At 48.7% G+C, this 21,250-nt stretch overlaps 1 protein-coding gene across 1 annotated transcript in view; it reads left to right on the top strand.

Moving 5' to 3' along the window:
• Positions 1-6,866: 6,866 nt before the first annotated feature.
• RPH3A (rabphilin 3A) overlaps positions 6,867-21,250 on the top strand; it is a 143,735-nt gene continuing 129,351 nt past the window's right edge. Inside the window, exon 1 of the mRNA XM_061602611.1 lies at positions 6,867-7,161. The gene's annotated coding sequence lies outside the window, so the exon portion shown is untranslated. The remainder of the gene's footprint in view (positions 7,162-21,250) is intronic.

Here is a 21,250-nt window from a genome sequence, read left to right as displayed (position 1 = left end):
GGGCTAGTAATGCAAACATGGTGGTTTGGGGGGGGGTTGGTGCCCTTTCCTGCAGCTCTAGTTGTGTGTCCTGAGGAAGGAAGCTGCATGGATTTCATTTTCTCAGGGACAGATTCCCCTACTGGCCAGATTCCTCTTAAAAGAGTATGACAATTAAGGCCCCCTGTGAGGTCAAGTTGCCAGTTCTCCATGAAAGCTGGAGGATTTGAATGCCACTCATGGCTAATTTGTTTCATGGGCCTCAATGGGATTTAATCACAGCAATCGTCTGCATCTGAATGATCATTACAAGAACTTTGCAGCTAAGAAAGAGTGTGAGCTTGCTTTTCCCTTCCTCCCACCCAATCCCTTTTCCTTTTGTGTTGTGTCTTGAGATTATAAACCTGAGGGCAGGAACTACCTTATTATTGAAATACTTTGGGGGTGTGTGTGAAGAGTGGGATTAAAATGCTTTAAATAAAAATAAATAAAATGAGGTGGCAGAACAGACTGCTTCACCCCACTGGGCAGGGAGAAAGGTACTTTTTTAAAAAAGTATTGTTGCATACCACCCCAAACTAGGAGTGGTGCAAGACTTGCAGGGGTTCCTGAGCTTACCCAGGATTTTGTTTCCTTGGAAAGAGGAGACTATGATGTCCCTGTATGTAGATATTACTGTAAATATGGTAAGTGCAGGTTTTGTAGGGTAAATGTGGTAAGTAGAGTGAGTGAGAGGGGGGAGTACATGGGCTAGAATGCTGGAGAATGCTGTATTGTGATTGGCTGAGCATTTGAGTGTCTGAAGGTATAAATGAGAGGGAGTCTGGGAATTCTGTGGAGGTTGTTGGAGTTGGTTGTGGGTTGGATTGTATTAGGCTGGTATTGAGGCAGATTATATATACCTAGAAACCTAAAGAGTAACACAATATATGAAACCATACGCTTGTTAAATATACCATAAATAATCTTGTTATTTCCTGGTGTTTATAAATAAATATTTTCTTGGTTTACCAAAAGCCTGATCCTTGGCTGGGGCTTTCACGGACCAGAAGGGTGGCCAGGGTAATTATCAAGGTGGAGAAACAGTGTCGAATGGTGGCAGCGGTAAAGAGATAGTGTATCATCAAGTATCCAGGGCAACCCAGGGCTGTATGCTTTATAGGCACAAAGATACAGGGGGGTTGTGGCCTACAAGTGCACCCAGACACAAAGTAAAAATAAGCCAGAAAATAAGGCAAAGTCCTAAGGCAATATTGTGAAATAGGGAGTGGCTGGTGGTGCTGCCTAGCAGTGGGATCCTGTGAGATCTGTGCTAGAGCTGGTGAGAGAACAAATAACAACCAGGATCCTGACTGGAGGGACCTGACAGGTGGTGGCCTGAGGTGGGATCCTCAGAGACTTACAGTGTCTTATAGGATATATGGTTTTTATTTACACACACTCCAACCTGAGCTTACGATGGAGGGGTCCACAGTATTAGCAGTCCAAGAGATCTTGCTTTTCTGTCAGGCTTGTAGGAGGCACCCCAAAGCTATGGTGCAGAAAGCGGGCCTCTCTGTGTGCCTCCCCAATTCCCAGCTTCTCCAGACTAGACTAAAAATACAAGCCTCTCCTTCGCTCCAGGAATGCGGGGAGGAGGAGAGCCCCCTCTCCTGAGAAGAGTTCCTATAGCCACAGGATCTCCCTTGGCCACATCCCATTGGATATGCAGATTTACCATTCAGTAAGTCCATTAATTTACAAGCTAGCTTAACAAAAGGAAAGTAGTCTGACTGGTAGAGCGGGTTTCTTGCTTGCATACCCCAACTTCAGATACCAGATCACAGGCTGGAAGGGGACTCATAGAAACCATCTATCTCCACCCTCAATCCCATAACAGTATCTTCTGCATATCAAGATTACTGTCCTGCATCAGGAGCTGCTGGAATCTGTGCGTGGCTGCCCCATGTGGTGAACCATTGAATTGCAGGTAGTAGCCTTTTCAGGTTAAAATGTGAAACTGCACAGGTGCCGAGGTTTCTCTATGACTTTAAAAAACAACAACGGCGGGCACGCTGGTTTTTTTAGCAGGAATGCTGAAGCACAGAATGGCAGGGGTGGTGGTAGAGAAATGCTAATGGTGCACTTCACAACCCAAGTAATTATTATTATTATTATTAATTAAATTTATACCCCGCCTTTTTTTTTCATTATAGAAACCCAAGGCGGCTTACATATGGTTCCCAAGCAGTCTCCCATCCAGGAACTGACCAAACCAGGGTGCTGGCCTCATGTGCCTTCAGACCATAGCCTGGAACCCCGTAGCTGTCCAAAAGGGAGGTCTCCTGAGGGAGTATCACATTGAAGGCCGCTTGATCCATATGTTCCTTGGGGAGTTGGCCCAGCTACCACCAAGCTCAACAGGAGTAAGTCTGACTTTATCAAGGCTTAAGCTCTTGCTACAGATGCCCACTCCCTTTTCCCCGGCAGTACAAATCTAAGATTGCCACTATGGTTCCACTTTAAGCAGCCTCCGCTTCTTCCCCCAAAGAATCCTGGGAAGCGTAGTTTGTGAAGGATGCCAAGAGTTGTTAGAAGACCCCATTCCCCTCATAGACCTACAGCTCCCAAAGTTCCCTGGGAAGAGGGACTGACTGTTAAAACACTTTGGGATCTGAAGCTCTGTGAGGGGGAAAAGAGTTTGCTAACCACTCGCAGCACCCTTCACAACCTGCCCTGCCCAGAATTCCTTGGGAGGAAGCTATGATTGTTTGAAGTGGAATAATAGTGGAGTAAATGTATGATGTGAATAAACTCTGAATCCCGTGCCCCACAGGGTCACAACAAGAGGTCCTTCTGCCTGAACTTGTGCTTTACTGGGGTTCTCTTCTGGGCATGCCACTGTAGAAGCCAGATTTCTATCTGTGGCCAGTGTCCTTGGTGGGTTGAGGCTAGAGTTTCACTCGCTTCTGAGTCCTGCAACACCCCAGAAACCCCTTCCTCAGAGTGATGGGGCTTAGGGACAGATAGGTCCTCTTGTAGGCCCATTTGCAGGATGTTCTAAGGTCACCCTCCCCCAATGGACCAGGCCTACTGTATCCTTGCCTCAGAGGGCGTGGGTGGTTGCTTCTTCTCTAAACTTCCTGTACCTCCCAGCTAGCAAGGGAAGAAACTGCAGGTGATCCGATCCACAGGATAGCAGCTCCTCAGGTCTTTGCACCTCCTCTACAAAGTCCTCCTCCCTGCCTGCTTGTTGTTGTTATGTGCCTCCAAGTCAACTATGACTTCTGGCGACCCTATGAATCAGCTACCTCCAAGAGCATCTGTCATGAACCACCCTGTTCAGATCTTGTAAGTTCAGGTCTGTGGCTTCCTTTATGGAATCAATCCATCTCTTGTTTGGCCTTCCTCTTTTTCTACTCCCTTCTGTTTTTCCCAGCATTATTGTCTTTTCTAATGAATCATGTCTTCTCGTGATGTGTCCAAAGTAGGATAACCTCAGTTTCATCATTTTAGCTTCTAGTGATAGTTCTGGTTTAATGTGTTCTAACACCCAATTATTTCTCTTTTTTGCGGTCCATGGTATGTGCGAAGCTCTCCTCCAACACCACATTTCAAAGGAGTTGATTTTTCTCTTATCCGCTTTTTTCACTGTCCAACTTTCACATCCATACATACAGATTGGAAATAGCATGGTCTGCCTGCTGGCTGTGGGCTATTCATGCTCAGCAGGTCCAAGAGACCTTCACTAGTCCCAGGCGCTGGCAACTGCTCCCTGTCTCACGCGCCTCTTGACTTGCCTGACTGAGAGTCTGCTCTGGCCCCTACAGAGGTGGGTCAGGACCTTCCTGAAGGGGCCGTGCTGGTAGGAGCCCTGTGGCCTGAGGTGCTCCCCGGAGGGTAGTGAGCCCATCAAGTCCAAGGTCTAAAATGATCTGGCTGCTCTGAGGGCGGAGGAGTCCGTTCCCAAAGGCTGATATGCTACCCTGTTGCTTGACCATCTTGCAGGATCTTTTTTTCTTCCCAGGCTGTGCGGGGTGGTGAGCATTCCCTGCCCCCCTTCTATGCCTTTCTTATTGATTTCTAAACATCAGCAGGTGTTTGCACTGGAGGCCAGCAGGTGTTGGGAATGTGGAATTCGGAAAAAGGGAAAACATTGGGTTGATTCCAACTAAGCCCTGCTCAGAGTAGACCCACTGAGATGAAGGAAACAAAGTTAGTTATATCTATTAACTTCAAGGGGTCTACTCTGGGTAGGGCTACCACCAAGAATCTCTGGACCACAGATTTTTATGGGTGTCTTGGGGACTGAATAGACTCGGTTCAGGCCATTTGAATGCTCAAGCGATGGATCAGGCCTGCTTTAGCAGCTGCATGTCAGCGACACGGCTTCATGATTTTTATTAGATTCAGTGCCATTAATGTCAATGGCACCTTCAGAGTGGGAGGTGGTGTGTGCCCACACCTCTTCGTGTCTCTGACGCTCGTGTCGGCCTCCTGTGCCACCAGTGCTGCTTTCCTCTGTGCACCTGGCAAATGGAGTTCTGTGTTTTGAGGACACCGTCTAGGCTGCAGCCCTAGCCTTCCTGAGCCGCCAGTTGCGTGGCCACAATGGACCCATATCCACACACCAGGAGCTATCAAAGCCCTGGCCACAGAATTTCCCCCTCTTCCTGTCTTTGGTATGAAGCCACAGCCTGCACTTCCTCTATGATAGCTTCCCAGGCGATGGTCTGAAGGCACATGAGGCCACCACCTTGCTGAAGCTAAGCAGGTCTGGGTCTGGTCTAGGGTTGCCAGGTTCAGGGCCTGATCCTGTATCTTTAGGAGAAGAGAAAGTCAGCCAAGTGCCGGTGTTCTTGGTTGCCAGGCCCGGCCTCCAAGAGGTCTTCTGTATCTTTAAAAGTTGTGGAGGAGGGAGGGAGAATTCCACCTTGTGGTTTTTCGCATTACAGGGTTGCCAGAACACCTGTACTTGGCTGACTTTCTCTTCTCCTAAAGATACAGGATCAGTCTCAGGCCATGAACCTGGCAACCTTAGTCTGGTCAGTGTCTGGATAGGAGACCACCGGCGCACATATATGCCACCTTTGGTTCCAGGGTGAAAGAAAGGCGGGGTATAAATGTTATAAATAAATAAATAAAACATGATTGCTGTTCTGGAACTAGGTCCCTGCTCTTTTTGGCTAGGCACCTGGGCTGAGAGCTCCCTTGCAGGTCAGAGAACCTGGCTGCCTGGAGTCTGACCCTTGCCAAAGCCTGACACAGATCTCTGTCCTCAAGGAGCTTACATTCCATGCAAGGAAGGCAGCAGAAGCAGAAACAAAGGCAACGTGGGACCCATGTGAGCAGTTGCCTAAGCTCGGATCCAGCTGGGAAGGAGAATTGGAGAGCTAAGCAGCCAAAGGCCTCAGGACAAAGTGGGTTTTGAGGAGGGGCTCAAGGGAGGGGGAGAGAGAAAAGGGTGGCCGTAGGAGGAGCTCCTGGCATGAGGGGCAGCAAGGGAGCGGCCTTCACAAGGGCGGCTAAGGATGTGAGAAGACCCTGGGCAGGGGCACAAGCTAGGATTGCACAGAAAGGTCTGAGGATTTAGGGAAGAATGTTTGCCAAGGTCTTGCCATGCACACCTGAGGAGGCGTTGCAGTTAAAATGGTTGGAAGTGGGGCAAGAGCAACTCCTGTTTTGTTCTTTGGTTCATGTTCTAGAAGGGAGATAGAGTTTGGGTCCTCCAGATGGCTAGGCTTGTCTACCTTTACCTGTGATGACTTCCTTCCATCCAGACTGATATGCTCAGGGAAGCTTGTCTGCCCCTCTTCCTTCGTCTCTTCTTCGACTGTCCGAGAGAGAGGAGACACCTTTGCCTCTGCTCTCTCCCTCCTTGGAGTTGCGCCTCCAACTTAGTTAGAACTAGGTATGCCTTTCCTGTCTGCTGTGTATTTCTATAAATAAAGAAGCTTTTCTTATTTTACTAAGTCTTAAGTCTCAGTGATCTCAATGCAGGGTAAAAGCCTGCCACTTAGGTAAATGCACACACTCGCACACATGCATTTCAGACCATTTCTGCTAATATCTATACAAATTTACATAACAAAAATTAAGGATTGGGTTGCTGAAAGCATCAGGAACATCCCTTCACCCCAGGGATGCAGTCACTGGGGGTGGGGTGGGTCTCAGGCCCTTTACTTTTTTGGGAGCCCTAGGGTCTCTGTGCCTCCAGCTCCAGAATCTTCTAACATGCTTCCTTGACCTGCTGACTGGAGCCAATCTGAGTGATAGGAGGCGAGTCGGCCACTGAGAAGACTCTTCTCAGTAGCAAACACTCTCCCCTTTCATGCTGATTGGCTCCTAAGGACGTCTGTTGTGGGAGAAGGCATTCACAAGGATCCGCAGCAAAAAAGGGGGAAGGGCCTGGCTGTGACTAACATGAAGGGACCTTGCACTTCTGAATGTGCTACTATGCTTATGCTTCTCCGAGCCAACAAAATTAACAATGCTGGGAGATCAGGGCTTGCGGAAAACTGGAAAGCTCTGATGCACAAAAATCCTCAAGGCAGAAGAGCCCCAGGGCTTTTTGGGGGGCACCGTGCATTTCCTGCACTTTCTGGGCGCGAGTGGGACACGGGGGGGGGGGTCACGGAGGGCGACAGGTTCTTCCCCGGTGCATATTGCCCCTAGAGCACCATGAGCAGCGGTGGGGGTTTCCCGCGGGGGGCGGCGGCGGAGGTGAAGCTGCACCGACGGCGACTCCCTTGTGGCTTGGTGGAGATCGGGGAGCTTTGTGGCCCCAGGGCAGGCTCTTCCTTCCCCCTCTCTCCTCCCCTACAAGGGCTACTCCATTCCTCTCCCCCACCGCCACCCCCGCAGCTCTGCGCAGGAGGAGCATCGCCGGCCAGGCGCAGCAGGGCTGCTATTGATCTGCTTCTCGCGCCCAGGCGGCGGCTCCCCCACAGCTGTACGGCGAGGCGGCAGCGGCAGCGGCGAGCCACAGACGGCGGCGGGCGCGTGGAGGTGCGCATGCAGGGCACCTCGGCTCCGCGTCGTCGCTCCTGGCGAGCCACGCAGCGGGGAGGCGGCCGGCTTCTGCCCCCGACCTTTGGGCTCTTTAGGGTCCTTCCACCCAGGCTGCAAGGGAGGAGGACGGAGCCGGGCGGCACTTGGGGCTCTTGGCGGACCTGCCGCGCCCCTTCCTGCGGCTGCCTGGAGGTAAGCGGGCTCGGGCCGGGGACGGGACGGTCAGTGGCACCGAAGGGAGGGGGGACGGCCCAGCCGGGCACTAGTTTTTGACGGGTATTCCCCACGTTTCTCCCCCCCGCCAGTTGAACCCCCTGACCGGTCTCCCTCGCATCCTAATCCTGTTCGGGCTGGGGGGGGCTGGAGGCTGGGGGGGGGGCGCCCCCTCCTAAAATTTTTCTGCCCCTCATTTTTTTTTTGGCAAAAATAAATAATTATATTGATTACCGACATGTTTTTTCTGCTCCCTCCTACTTCTTTGGCGCCCCCTTGAACTTTCAGGCTGGCTACGGGCCTGATCCTGCTGTTGGTGGCTCTGGGCAGCAGCGTTCGCCTTAGCGTGCGGCCAGCGGGGGGGGGCGGCGGAGAGGGGGCTCTAGCGGGGAGGGCTCTGGGTTAGGCTGGGCGGGCGCTCCGGGCTGCTCCCCCCCCGGCTTCGTCCCTCTTCCCACCCTTTCAACCTGCTCCAGGGTGGGAAATGCACCAGGGCCAGCTTTGCCTGCCCCCCCTCCCAAGTCCCAAGTCCGATGCCCGGCGCCTCGGGACCTTTGGCTAGCCAGGCCTGGTAGTGCCCCCCCTTGCCAGTCTGGAGTGGCCCTCTTGGGCTAGATGGACCCCTGGCCTGACCTGGGTGGCCTCCTCCCCCCTTCAGTGCTTCCTAAGGGTGCGAGCCCCCCCTACAGCAAAGCCGCCCAAGTTTGGCATGGCCCCTCAAGTGGGTTCTTATCCGGGCCAGCACTTACCCCCTGGAGGTGCCCTAAGTCACCTGGTGGGGGCAGAGGAAGGTCTAAATCCCTGCTCTCCTTTTTGGGAAAGCCGGTAGGAGGATTGGATTGGGGGGCTCTCTTGAAAGGTATTGGGCCCCCCCACGCTGCCTGGGCCAGTGCTCCCCATCCCACCTCTGCCACAGATGCGCTCGGTGGCCTGGGGCTTGCTGCTTTCCCCCACCTTTGCTGCGCCCCATCTGTAGAGGTGCATCAGCCGCAGGGCTGTGAGCTGAGTGGCCGCAGATGAAATTGGAAAAGGTTCTAGGTAAAGCGCCCTGTTTGGAGGAGTATTAATATATTGTTTAGGGGGTGGCCATGAAGTCGGGTGTGATCAGAGAGGGATGGAGGGGCAGACAGATGGGTTTGCCTGGTGAAAGAGAGGATGGGGCTTCTGCACCTTTAATAACAAGCTGCCCCTGCTGCAATGCCTTCTTCGACACAACTCTTGAAGGTACAGGGGCCCTGCCCACTTTTTCACCTGGCTGCCCTCATGTCCAGAAGGAGAAGGCTTTGGCCTGGTATAAGTGATGAGTAGCTGGATTGCCAGGGGTGTGTGTAGAAATGATTGGGGGGGGGCTTCTGGGCTCTCTGAAGTCATTCATCCAGCTGCTGCTGGCCGCAGGAGGCTGGGCTAGGAGGACCTTTTCTAGGATCCAGGAAGGTGACTCTTGAAACACGCATGACAAATTCTCAGAGGAGAGGTCTGTCTGCTCATGAGCTTGAGGTGCAGCAGCTAAGAATGGAGCCTCCACATTCAGAGGGAGTATACCTCTGAATGCCGGTCACCAGGAACAAATGGCATGTCACCTGAGTGGCCATTGCTGGAGATGGGATCCATGTTAGATGCCTGGTGCAGACCTGTAGCTGGGGGCGGGGCAGGTTAGGGCCCCTGTGCCCCCCTAACATTTTCCTGTCCCTTAACAAAAATTAAATTTGTTACCAAAAAAAAATTCTGCTGCCCCCCCCCCTTGAACTTTTAAGCTGGCTATGGGCCTGGCTTGTTCGGGATACTCATGCGCGGATGCGTATAACTGAGATACGAATTGTAGGGAGCTTTTGCATCTGACAATTGAGCCAGTGTGGTGTAGTGGTTAAGGTGTTGGACTACTACCTGGGAGACCAGGGTTCGAATCCCCACACAACCATGAAGCTCACTGGGTGACCTTGGGCCAGTCACTGCCTCTCAGCCCCATGAAAACCCTATTCATAGGGTCACCGTAAGTTGGAATCGACTTGAAGGCAGTACATCTACATATTTGTATCTGGCTACATTCTGTTGGCATTATTAGCAAGGATATGTGTGACAGAGGCCCGTGCTCTCCTATTGAGGCTTCGTGGATTACTTAGGGTGGGCAGGTGTGGTCCAACCCTTGGCCAAATTCCTTGCAGATGGGCGCCCCAAGGAAGATAAGGGGGGCAGGACCCTGGGAAATGGCATGTGTGCATGCGCGAAATGGACAGAGTGATGGTAGAGGAGGAATGGAAAGCTCTCTGCAAGCTATCAGTTCAGTTCAGACCTCTCGGAAGTTCGGAAAGCCCCCGGCCCACTCTTGCTCAGGCTCCACCCCAGCTTTAGGTCGGGTGTGCAGCCCCTGGGGATGTACCCTGAGGCAGTGGAGCCCCTTGACAGAGAGGAGGCCCCGTGCTCCTGCCCTACATGGAGGAATGGCGGGGAAGGGCCGTTGCTCCATGGTGGAGTGTCTGCTTGGCGTGCAGAAGGGCCTCAGTGCAACCCCTGGCATTTCCTGGTAGGGTTGGGAGAGACTCCTTGTCTGAAAGAGAGCTGCTGCCAGTTAGTGCAGATGCGGCTAAGCATGGACCAATGGTCTGACTCAGCCTAAGGCAGCCTCCTATGTTCCCAGGTGTGCAGCCCACCTGTTGCCTGCTGCGTCCGATGGTTGCACTTGTGAGGGGTTTGCTCACAGTTGTAATTGGTTGTGGCTTGTGTGTGTACACTGAGACCAAGGAACACAAGCTGTGTACGTTACCGGCTTAAAATGCAGCTAGGTTGTTCTTTTTCTCCATCTGGATCAAAGTTGGTTTTGGGGAAAATGCACCCAAAAGCAGTACTTTGAAAGAAACGACAGGAGAGGTATGGATTGTGGCTAATTTTGGGTGTACACCGCTTCCCAAACCAGCAGCCGTCAAGTAGGATGACCCTGCTGACCGTTTCAGGTGTGTGGAATTGATTAGAAACATTTCCCTGCCTGTTTGTCTAGCGGCAACCCCGTTTCGCCACAGGCAACCGTACAAAGGGCTGTTTCTGGGGCTGGTTGTCATGAAATTCATGCAAACCTGCACTTGACTCATGTTTTGCAGTGGATCAGCAAGGCTTGACTAGCGGATGGCCTTGGCTCCTGCTCTGAATTCCAGAGTTCACCCCTGGAATGATTCAAGTTCCTCTGAGCAGGTGCAGAGTGTTTTCGTCTCACCTACAGAGTAACCACAGACATCTGTGTCCCAGCACATGATCTGGAAGTGTGTGATGTGGCTGCCTTGCCAAAGCTGAGCAAGTCTAGGTGTGGTCAGTGTCTGAATGAGAGACCTCCTGGGAATAACTGTCTCTTCTCACCCACAAAATATGCCATATTGAATTCCATCATGGAAGAAAGGCAGGATGTATACATATAATAAATAAGTAACACATCTGCCATGGAAAGGAAGACCTTCCCTGTGAAAACAGGCCTCAGCTGGTTATATGCAACAGAAGGGAAACTGAGGCTGAGGCTTGCTCAAGGGCAAATGAGGCCCTGTGGCTGTGATGGAGACAGAACAGAATAATTATTAGCACCCCTATACCTTTTCAGATGTTCAAAGTGCATCACACATGCTACCTAATTGTAACCTCCAGGATGGCCCTGTAAGGTAAGCCAGGATTATCTGCCATATTGCAGATGGTGTGTGTGTGTGTGTGAGACAAACTAAAGTTGTGGGAAAGTAGCCAGTCTCACACTAACTAGGGAGTTCAGCGTAGAAGCGAGATTTGAACTGGGGGCTTCCTGATTTGTAATTCGGTCTCTTGCCCACTGTGCTACAACAGCTCTCTAGTTACTACTTCGAGGGCTCCTATGTGTCATCTCAGTCATTTTTACAGCAGCCCTGTGAGGTGGATCAATATTATTATCCCCACACGTTGCTATGTGTGTGTGGGGATAGCATTCTAAGGCTATTTAATGAATTGGAAGCCAATTTGAACCTTGCATTTGCCTGACTCTTTCAGACACAGCTGAGTAAGGGCAAGGGAGGGTCTCTCCAGGAGTGAAAGTGGCTTCTTTCTCCTTTTAACCCTGGGGACAACCCACTGGGTCGGAAGGGTGATCTAATCCATTTCAAAATTAGCTGCAACATCTCCATGCAGGCTATGGCTAGCCTTTTAGCCACAGGCCACGGGGGCCGTTTTGGCATATCAGGTGTGTGAAATTGATTAGGTTTATTACCCAGAGTCCGCATGTGCCACGGGGACTGTGCACCCGCCCTCCTCTCCCGCCCAAGATGCGTGGCTCTTAAATGGGCCCATTAAGGGATGCAGCACCCCACAGTGAGCGCCAGTTCGCACATGTACAGAATGTGCTGAAAGCGGGCTGAAGTTTCCGTGCCAAAAGCCATTTTGGTTAATGCGGCTTTCTTTCCTGTGAGTCAAACTCTGCAAGTGTCTTCTGTGCAAATTCATTCATTGCTTTGAGGGGGAGCCTTTAATATCATTCCTTAATGAAAGCTTTCTTAGTGAAAAATGGCTTGTCTTGTTTCATTCAGGGGCATCTGGCATAGGGAGCACAGTCCTTTAAGTTAATTAGCAAGGTGTTTAATTGCCCATCTCGAGTGTGCAACGGGTGTGTGGAGATCTGAACTCAGCTCTCACACAGCAAAGCTTCTAAACATGACCTGTTCTGTTGCAGGCACAACCATCTGATGCAGCCCTCCAAATGCTGTATGTTGGGTGGGTTGCATCTTGAAGTCCTAAAGGTGAGGGGGAAGTGGGAAACAGTTAAAAAAGTTGGTACCTATCACATGTCTAAAAGAGAAAGTGTGTAAGAAATGAAACAGCTATTTTATTGTGTTGCATTTGCATCCTGTCCTTCTTCCCAGGAGCTCAGGCTAGCATGAATGGTGTGTGTCCCCGTTTATCCACACAAAAGCCCTGCGAGGTAGGATGGGCTGAGAGATGGTGATTGGTCCAGTGAATTTCATGGTAGAGTGGGGGATTTGAACCCGTCTCCCCAAGTCCCTGTCTAACATTATTGCGGCTACACCATGCGACCACTCAGATAGATGGAACTGCTGATATGTTAGTCCTAAAAGTAATTACTTCTCCTTCTGAGGTCCTGCTCCATCTCCTGCCTGCTCTTAGAAGTGCAGAGGGTGTTTCACAGGAGAGTAGGAGCCCTGCTCTGTTGTGATACCTAGAAATGTGGAAATGCCTCCTCAAAGGCGGCCCACCTGGCTCCATCCTCGCTTCCTCCTTCCTTGGCAGCAAAAGACTCCTTTCTTCCAGCAGGGCCTTATTGAGATGCTGCTATTAAGACCTAATGGCTGCTGTGGGGTGGTTTTTTTGCCCCAATGAGGTATTGTTAACCCTTTTCAGATCAATATTTTGTATTCTAGTTTTACTTTGCTGTAAAGGTGGGATAACTGAACGGCTCAAGGTAGCCTCCTCAATCAATGGGTTTCGGGAGCGGCTAAGGGTGGTAGGGGTGGAGAGAGGCCTAAGCCCCCAGGGCCAAATCCCAACATTTACCTGTGCAGTCCCCACTGCAACGGACAGGAGAGTCAGAAGAACCAAGGAAGACTGTGAGCACACTGATCGCCTACAGCAAATCATTTCCATTGGCCACACCTTGAGGGGGAACGGGTTGATCTGCCGGTCAATTGCAAAATGTCTTTGAAGCATTTTTTTTTAAAAAAACACCATACACACTCGAGCTGCTTCCACCAGGTTTTACAGTAAAAAGGGGTGGATTTTGACTAGCGTCACGTGCCCCCCTTTTCAGAAATGAGAGGTGGAGACGCAGTGGAATCGGCAGAACAGGGAGTGTGTCTCTGCCCTAAGAGTGTGTATTTGGAGTTTTCTGCTTTAAGGATTAGAAATGTACCAGAGTCCTGCTAAGGCTGACTGCTCCTTATATTATGGAACACAGGTGGGGAACCTGTGTCTCTCCAGATGTTGTGGGGCTCCATTTCCCAACAGTCCTAGCAGCCAACATGGCCAGCGGTCAGGGATTGCGGGAGCCACAGTTCCGCTATCCCTGTCATGGAGCAAGACCTGCTTTTTCATTTTATTTGTTTGCCAAGTCTCAGCAGGATATGCAATACAGGGACTTAGTACGCATGAAAAAAAAGATTGCTGGAAGGGGCCTGAGCAATTCCTTGGCCACTAACGAGAGCAAAATGTTGATGATCTTTAAATTCCTGAATGGGATCAGGTTACCTAAAAGATGTTCTTCTCTCAGTTGCACCTACCTGAACATCAATTACTTTTTCATTCGGCTGGTTTTGGGTGCTCCCACTGAATGAAGTGAGGCAGGTCCCCATCAGCGAGAGTGACTCTTCAGCAGTGATACCCTGGTTATGGAGCAGCTTCCCAGGGATGTTCGTCAGGCACCATCTTTGTGGTTGTCCTGGCTCCAGGAAAATAACTTTGTGTTCATCCAGGCCTTTTCAATAGGGTTTGTAGCCTGGGCCTCTTAGCTCTTAAATTTGTGTTTTACTGTGTGTGTGTGTACAGCGAGTTTTGTTTTCTTGTTTTTTTCATGTTATGTTTTTATATCTGTCTTTCTATTGAAATTGTTTTCATATTTATTCTAAGCCACCCAAAGAACTTTATGCATCTCCAGCAGTGGCCACTCGGGCGACATGCCATTTGTTCCTGGTGACGGGTTTTCAGAGGTATACTCCCTCTGAATGTGGAGGCTTTATTCTTAGCTACTGTGACTCAAACCCATGCCTCTAAATACATCCATATAGCATGCAAATTGCCTTGCTGCATTTCTTCCTGGTCTTCCTGCACCAAAGATTAGTGGAGAAGGGCTTCTGGTTCAAAAGGTAGAATTTCTAGATGGATTTAATTTCTCACATCTCCTCTTTTTTAATCGGTCTTCCATCCTTCACCAGCCTGGCGCCCTCCAGATGATTTGGACTGCAATTCCCATCAGCCCCAGCCAGTGTTGTCTGGGGCTGATGGGAATTGCAGTCCAAAACATCTGGAGGGTACCAGGTTGGTGAAGGCTGATCTATTCCAGCCTTTCCCAATCTTTGGGTCCCCAAATGGTGCTGGACTGCAACTCCCATCAGCCCTCGCCAGCATAGCCAGTGGTCAGGAATTATGGGAACTGTAGTCCAGCAGCGTCTGGGAACCCAAAGGCTGGGAAATGCTGATCTATACAATACATACATAGGGCTTTTTCAGTGGTGGCTCCTCTTCTATGAAATATACTTCCTAAAGAGGTCCACCAGGAGCCATCTTTCATGTAGGGTTGGGGGAGAAATTCAGTTTAGTTTGCATTTTAATGTGAACCTACTTAATTCACACTTCCTGAAACAAAACACTAACTGAAGCACAAGTATCCTTCAAAATTTCTGCTTCTCTGAATTTTGCAATGACATTCTCCGACCTGAAAACGTGTATAAAAATGTGTATATTTAGGTGAATGTGTGTACATGTATATAGCTGGGAAAATAATATACACAAATGAATTATATTAGGGAAAAGTGTTTGGGGAAAAGAGCATATTGTGTATATTAAAAGAAAACATCCACTAAAATCCTGGCAAATTTTCATGAGGACTTAGAAAAATAAACCACAAACCAATGCAGAAATGTGGCATGAATTTAAGATGGGGGAAAATGAAATGTGCAGATTTTCCCATCCCTATTTTAAGGGCTTTTCATCCCCAGCCATCCCTTTTTTGTTTGCTTTTTTTTTTTTTTTTTAAATCTGCTTTAAAATGTCTTGTTTTAACCCCCCCCCCGCCCGGTTATTTAATTTGTTTTTACTTCTTGGCATTTTAAGGCTTTTTCTGCTTCTTGTTAAGGTTTGAACTCTCCTATTAATTGTTTAATTGCTGGGTTTTTTATATTGTTGCTGCTGGATTTTCCTTCTTGTTTTAGTATTTTTCCGCTCTTGTACTACACCCAGAGACTGTTCTTTGGACAGCTTTACCAATTCAGCATTGCTGTGCTACATGTTGGGGAAGAATTTTCTGGGCTGGGTATAGCGATGGAAGAACCTGCCAGTTTCAATACCTCTCTTTCCAATTTTTCCAGTCTTAAACTCATTTTATCCCATTTCTGCATCTGGGTACTTTTTTAAATGTATAAACCTACATGAAAATTCGTGTGCATGTTCATACACATTTGCCCTAATATGCACATTTCCCCCTAATATAATGCATGTTTTGCATGATACTTTCACAAATATACAAATTTTTTTACACACCTTCCACTACTCTACACATTTTTGTATGCACTCTTGGCATCACAGAATTTGGCAGGGGAAAATTGAGAAGGAGAGGTGTGTTGTGTTTGGGGAGAGGATGAATTAGATTGGTTCAAGTTAAAAAAATTCCCTCATCCCTAATTGGGAGATGAGAATCCAAAATTGATGAGGTTTGCCAGCCAAACCTTTAGAAATGAAATGTGTGGATGAATCCAGAATTGGTGCAGTGGTAAGGGAAGAAGAGCGAGTGAGCAGGTGGCCTCACTTTCTGTTAACTGTGATGGATTTTAAAATTCAGCCCAGCAGGTATTCAATGCCCTGCTTTGGATTTCAATAGAGATTTGCAGCACGTCAAATTTATATAAGCCCATCGTGCTTTATTTTTATAGCTCTGGATCTCTCTGCCTGGCTTTGTCTGGTATTTAGTGGTTCACTGGCTTATCTTGGGGGGGGGGATCTTGTTGCCATGGTGAGGCTGCCGCGGAGGCTCTTTTGGCAAGGAAAGACCATTCATGATGGTGCAAAAGGTGATGTGGGGGTAAAAGTTGACAGTGATCCAGTGTGACAGGTGGAAAAATGGTTGCCCCCTCCCCACTGTCACTGCTGTGCGCATGAGGGAAAATGCGCTGACTGTGAAGGTTTATATAACTCCAGGACTGCAAAGAGGATTGGTTTGGAGATGGGGCTTAGGTTCACGGCTCTGGCCTGGAATGAATGGAGTGGCAATAGACTAAGAAGTCTTGGGTTGAGTTTTGCTTTTTCTGTCAGTCTGGTGGATGGACTGGGGGCCAGACTAGATGACATAATGGGAAATGTATGGTTGGATTTCCTGCATTTCCCCCAAAAAACTGAAATAGGGCTCAATCTGGATTGGAGCCACACCATTAGAGAAGTGGGTTGGTGGGTGGGTTAGATAGGGCTACAGTTTAGTGGCAGAGCACACGATTTTCCTGCAGAAAGCCTCGTGTTCAACCCCTGACTCCTGCCTAAGAGCCTGAACAGCTGGTGCAAGTTGGCGTAGACAATACTGATCTAAATGAACCAGTGGCCTGACTCAGTAGATGATAGTTTCCTATGTTTCTCTTTAAATTGGTCATTTATTTGGAACAATGAGGACTGGAATCTCACATTATTTTCAGGGGAAGTACTGTAGCTCCATAGTAAAGCTAGGAAAAATCCTCACCCTGGAGAGCTGCTGACAGAGTCTGACTCTGGACAAGGCAGCTCCCCAAATTCCTTTGTAAACCATTTCCCCTCTGCTGTTTCTCCTGAATTTCCTCTTGTTTACACAAAATACAGCAGGGAAGGGGAACCTCTGACCCTCCAGATGTGGCTGGATTATAACATCCATTGGCCACAAACCACATCTGGAAGGCTACAGGTTTCTCTCCCCCCCCCCCCGAAATACAGGAACCCAATCCATTGTGGATAGATGTAGCTGCTTCTGTTAGCTGCCATAAGTCAGTGGAACATGCATGTTTAGAGGCAGTATACCACTGAAGTGGAAGTCCTAGAGACAAACCAGATGGGAGGGTTGTTGCCTTCATGCCTTTTTTTTGGTGGGTTTTCTGGAAGCATATAATGGGTTATTGTGTGAAAGAGGCTTCGGGAGTAGATTGTTCTCTTGCTCTGCTCGTCGGGGCTCTTTTTATGGTCACCTCATCCCACTTGTTTTACTATTAGTATTACTATAATTTATTAATATATATATTGCTTAATGCCAAAATTGGCTTCTAAGTGGTTTGCAAAATATAAAAACCAATTGCACACATTATTAAAGTGCACCATACTTAAAATGCACCATGAAACAACCCCATTAAAATATAAAGGCCTGTCATTAAAATACACAATAAAACAATCCTATTCCAATGGGAGACTCAGATTAAGAGATCTAGGGACTGCCTGTGTGAACAGTTGCATCTTCAAGAGCCAGGCCTTCTGTATTTCGGCAGGGAGTGCATTCCACGGCACAGTGGCCACTACTGAAAAAGCCCATCTGTGCATCACCACAAGCTGATCATCACCAGGCTGTGATTAGGAACGTTGGAGAATTTTGCTTTAAGTGGATGCAAGTGCCAAAACTGGAGCAGGTCACTTGTTCATTTGTGCCCCTGAGCAAAAACTTAATCAAGCGGATGTGAGTGGTATTCACTCACACTGTTGTCGTTTTTAGGTCTGCAAATGGTATACCAATGTTTTTCATTTACATTTCCACAGGGTTTGGGTGTTGTGAGAGAGTTCCCCACAAGGAACTCTCGCGCATCTGAACCAAGCAGGATTGAAGACAGTGGAGGTGTGGGGTGGTGGTGTTTCAATTCTGCTTTCAGCAGGGCGTGGGTGTGCAAGAGCTCGCACACCAGAAGCAAGCAGGATTGAATACACGGTGAGAAATCATGTAATAATAGCAAAAATAACTGTGACGGAAATTACATTAAATTCAGCCATAGCAGGCAACGAGATGAATAGCGTAGTATTGGGGGGAGGCCAAATTGCAGTGGAACAGCAACAGTGCTGCTTGGGACTCATACAGTCGGGAACGGAGTTTGCTGCCATCTTATATCATGATGAGTTCCATTTGGGTTACATTTGGAGAGCTTAATGCCCTTTCTTGGGCATGGAAGGGAAGCCTGCCTTTCAGGTACCCCAATTCAGAGTTGTTTCAGACTTTATATACAGGCTGCCTTGTCTCTCCCCCTGTTCTACCAGGCAGGGACTCTCCGTGCCAATGCGGACCGGCTAAGCAGCGTTGGCAGTTCATGGGCAGAAGCTTGTGGAAGGCAGGCCAGGGTAGATAGGAAGTGAAAACGTGGCAGCCCCCAGAGGAGTCACCAGCCGCAAGAGTGTTGGTTCCGCAGATGGTGGAAACGTGGGCATGGAGAGCTGTCCGTCGGGGCAGATGTAAAGCCTCTCCTGTCTCCTGCCTGCATTGCAGAGGGTCAAGGAGAGGGTGGCCTGGCTTGCCCAAAGGTTCCTTTCCAACTAAGAGTGTGTTTGGGGAGTTGTGGAGCCTGATTCTCTCGGATGGGAGGGCAGGCACCGTCGCTGGGGACAGCCAGGATCTGTGTGGCACCTTGTCAGGTGGAGAACCTGAGTTTGCTGCTACATCATGTGTGAACTGCCCCCAAGCGGGCCATCATCTGGCGGTTGTCAATTTGAAGAGTGTTCCCAGGACAAGGAGTGAACTGGCCAGGTCCAGGGAGCTCTTACTGAGTGAAAATGTAGCCATGGGGTGAAGGGGGGAATAAAGTGTTGCTCCTGAGATGGTTGCCCTGTTCATTCAGCATTCACCCTCATTTGCTTGCACAAAGCTTATGCAGCACTTGGATTGTGTGTGCTCTTTATTGAGCATTTGTTCTGATTTGTTCCCCGGGGTGGTTTTGACACTGAGCATTCAGCCTTATTTGCTTATGGGGTGTTTATCTTCCTGTTAGTCATTTGTTCGTCCCACACTTTCGCGATGCATTTTCCCAACACTTTCCAAATAAAAAGTCCATTTAAAAAAAAAAGAAAAGGATTTCTTGTGCTAAGGCAATAGAGCACTTTAACCCACCTAAAGTTCCAGTATGTGCTTGATTCCCTCCGGCAAAATGCTGACAGTCTGGAGGCATTCAAAGCCTAAGGACATAGAAGTTCATTTGTGTGGAGCTCTTTTCTGTTAGCCTGGCCCAGTTTTCCTTCCCCTCCCTTTGTTCTCTTCCCTGTTATTAAAATTTGAATTGTAAAGCTGCTCTGGGCAGACAAACCTGTCCTTATTTTCCCCTGCAAAGTTGCATTCCTGCATTGAGCAGGGGGTTGGACTTGATGGCCTTATGGGTCCCTTCCAACTGTACTATTCTGTGAAAGGACTGTGTTGTGCTAACAGTATTGTGGTAGTAGTAGCAGCAGTAGAAGTAATACGAATATAATTCTTGGGCATCATTTACAGCCTTTTGCTATGTTTGTTAAGGGCTTATCTGTTGTGGGGAACGGGTAGGTGATGATGAGTGTGGAAGTACAGATAGGCAGAGGCTGCCATTTGGCGACCCAGTGGAGGGGGAGGGGAAGCCCTTCCGCTTGTCCAAAGTGCTGGGTCCACCAAAGCCCAGGGGGCAGGTTTTGTCCCCTTTCCAAGCAAGTCTCTGATAACACCCAGGAGACTCTGACATGCAGGTGGACCAGGAAAGATCCTAGCTCTTAGTGGCAGAACACCTGCTTTGCATGCAGAAGAAGATCCTAGACTCACTCTCTGGCACCTCCAGTTAAAAGGGAGAGGGGGAAAAAAAGGGCCAAGGTGACAGGAACGACTCTTCTCTGAAGCTGCAGCCAACACTGCTGTGTGATGCAGGGAACTGACTGAGTGGTAATCCAAAACGTCTGGAGGGTACCAGATTGTCAAAGATTGCTCCAGTGGGAGGGGCCTCAAGAGATGGTGGACTCTCTGTTTGCAGAGGTGGATAGCTGCCTCCCAGGGATGCTGGAACAGTTGGGTTTCCTGCACTGAGCAGGGGGCTGGACTAGATGACCATTGAGGACCCTTCTGTTCTTCTCTGTAATTATCTTCTCTCCTTCCAAATTGGCCTCTGTTGGGCCCCTCCACCACACAGGTAGTGTTTCTTTCATTATACCCCCACCCTACAATTTCTGTTTGCTTTGCCACTTTTAGAAATCCCAAGCATATGGAAAAGCAGAATGTTTACTCCTTCTCTTTCTGAACTCCATTGCTGTCATGCCGCCTAAAGAAAAGGGGTTCTTCTGTGAGGGATTTCCCCAACAATGGGTTTTTTCTGGTTTACTCATCATGATAAAATAAGAGCATAATTTTCCAGCGACCAGAGGAACGATCTGCAGAAGCTATCAAGAGTTTAACAGATGAATAATTTGGTTTAATTGCTTATACCAAGGACTTGAGTTGCATGCTATGGCGTAAACATAAATGCTGGCGAGGCTTTATTGTGTGTGTGTGTGTGTGTGTGTGTGCGCGCGTGCGCGCGCGCGCGCCTGGCATGTATTTGAGAGCTATACTTGATGTAACAGGTTTTTTTTAAAAAAAAGATTCATCATTTTGCTGAGCCTGAAGTATCTGTTGCAGATTCAGAGGAAAAGCTGGGTCTGGGTCTAGTAGGGATGATGCAAAGGCAAAACGAGCCGGCAGACAAAGGGCAAAGCAGCCCGTCTCCTCAGCTAAGATGTTTCTCTGCTGCAAATCACATCCTCCAGAATTTGCACTTCTCCGGATTTTGTGATGCAGCTGTCCAACCATAAAATGCGTTCGACAAGGCATATGTTATGGGAAAGTGTGCAGAAATGTATGGATTAGGAAAATACCATACTGAAATGCATTATTTTAGGGAAATTTGTTTGAAAAAAATGTGTATATTAGGCAAAAGGGCACACTAAAACTGTAATGAATTTTCACGAATTTGCAAAACGGGCAGAAATGAGCGAACTGAACTTAAAATGAAAAACGGAAACGGACAGATTCATTCATCCCTAGGCATTGGTAAAGCTTGGCAAGATCAGGATTCCTGTAATGGTTACCTGGAAGTATAGTTACCTGCTGGATCAGGTCTGCATCCTGCTTTTCATTGTGGCCAGCAACCTTCCTCCTTTTGCATGCTCCTAGTCCTTACTATTAGACATAGGCTGCCTCTTTATACAGAAGTTCTGTCCCTAGATATCATGGTGAATAAGAATATCAACAGACCTAACAAATTAGCTAACTAATTCTTTCTGCTTCAACTAGTAGAATGCAGGTTGGCCAACTGCCTAGTTGAGCTAAAGGTAGTGTGGTGTAGTGGTCAGTGTGTCAGATTACAGCTGGGGAGAACCTGGCTCAAATCTTGATGCAGCCATGAAGTTCGCTTGGGTGGCCTCATGTCAGTCA

The sequence above is a fragment of the Rhineura floridana genome, chromosome 19 (genome assembly GCF_030035675.1).
Source record: "Rhineura floridana isolate rRhiFlo1 chromosome 19, rRhiFlo1.hap2, whole genome shotgun sequence".
Classification (NCBI taxonomy): domain Eukaryota; kingdom Metazoa; phylum Chordata; class Lepidosauria; order Squamata; family Rhineuridae; genus Rhineura; species Rhineura floridana.
The sequence above is the reverse complement of the archived record's forward strand: the minus strand, read 5'-3'. Positions and strand labels throughout refer to the sequence as shown.